The 1,313-nt window shown below is 52.5% G+C and overlaps 1 protein-coding gene across 1 annotated transcript in view; it reads left to right on the top strand.

The window, feature by feature from the left end:
* The window catches only part of Selenow (selenoprotein W), a 4,988-nt gene extending 4,067 nt beyond the window's left edge, over positions 1-921 (top strand). The window contains exon 6 of the mRNA XM_021167793.2: positions 590-921. The gene's annotated coding sequence lies outside the window, so the exon portion shown is untranslated. The remainder of the gene's footprint in view (positions 1-589) is intronic.
* The last annotated feature ends 392 nt before the right edge of the window (positions 922-1,313 follow it).

The following is a 1,313-nucleotide window of genomic DNA, read 5'->3' as shown; positions in this document are numbered from 1 at the left end:
GATTCTAGGCAGGGGCTCTACCACTGAGCCACGCCCCCAGCCCCTCACTGGGGAATTCTAGGCAGGGGCTCTACCACTGAGCTAGCTGAATTTTTTTTTTTTTTTTTTTTTAATTTGAGACAGTTGTGTCAGGTTGGCTTACACTGAGAGGGGAGCCTAGGGTTTCCATTGGTTTTTGTTTTCTTGCCAGTTGTTGCAGATGTGCTCTAAACTCAGCCTCCTTCACAACCAGGCAGTATGAGGGGGCCCAGTCCAAGCTGAGTTCTAGTGTCTGACTCTACAACCTAGAAGATACATCCTTCCATCCTCGCGGCCTTGGTTTTGGTTCCTCTCCCTTGGCCTAGAATTGGGCATCATGCCCCGTTTCCCATGGACTCGATGTCTGCTCTCAGCACGCTTTGCATCAGGAATCTAGTTAGAGTCTCTGCTCAGCCACACGCAGTGGCTCGTCTGTGAAAGGAGCATTTGGAGGCTGAAGTAGCACTGTTAAGACTGTAGGAGTATAGTATGCCAGCCACACCTGGCTCAGCCTTCCCTTCTATAGCCCCCTCTGCCTCTCAAGCTGACCGTTCCCTCTCTTTCTCTGCAGTCCTGAAAGCTCCTGGCCGGCCTTCCTTGGCAGCCGCATCATGACAGGAAGGACTGAAATGTCTTAGACCTGTGGTCTTTCCTCGATGTTCCTGCGGCCACCAAGTCAGGCCAGAGATGGATTCTGGGTGTGGGTGCCTCCCCAGAATCTACCTGTGCACGCAGCCTGCCCCGCCCCCCTACCCTCTTCCCCACCTCTCTCTCTGAATTCCCCCATTGTTTCCCACCCACCCTCCTGCTTTGCTTTCCCCTTCCACCTCAAGACTGCAAGAAGACAGGCAGCCATGTTTCCAGGTGTTCCCGGTTGAATAAAGTTTGGATGAGGTAACCCAAGGGAGATGTCGTTTATTTTGGCTTGCAGTTTCGGGTCACAATCCTGGATGGGGAAATCAAGGTAGCAGGGACTTGAAGAAGCTGGTCACATTGTATCTGCAGGCAGGAAGCAGAGAGAGGGGCTGGGCGAAACAGCCCAGCAGGCAAAGGCAATTGCTGCCAAGACAGCAATCCTTGAGACCCTCATGGTGGAATGAGACAACCAACTCTATTGACCTCTGTTGCCTGCTTTGGCCCCCTGGGGAGTACACAAATGCATATGCATCATGTGTTCTCGCTCGCTGTCCCTCTTCCCTCACTCGTGAGTGTACACACACACACACACACACACACACACACACGAGAGAGACAGAGAGAGAGACAGAGAGAGAGAGAGAGAGAGAAACTGTAAT

This window comes from Mus caroli, chromosome 7, assembly GCF_900094665.2.
Source record: "Mus caroli chromosome 7, CAROLI_EIJ_v1.1, whole genome shotgun sequence".
In the NCBI taxonomy this organism is placed as follows: Eukaryota; Metazoa; Chordata; class Mammalia; order Rodentia; family Muridae; genus Mus; species Mus caroli.
The sequence above is the reverse complement of the archived record's forward strand: the minus strand, read 5'-3'. Positions and strand labels throughout refer to the sequence as shown.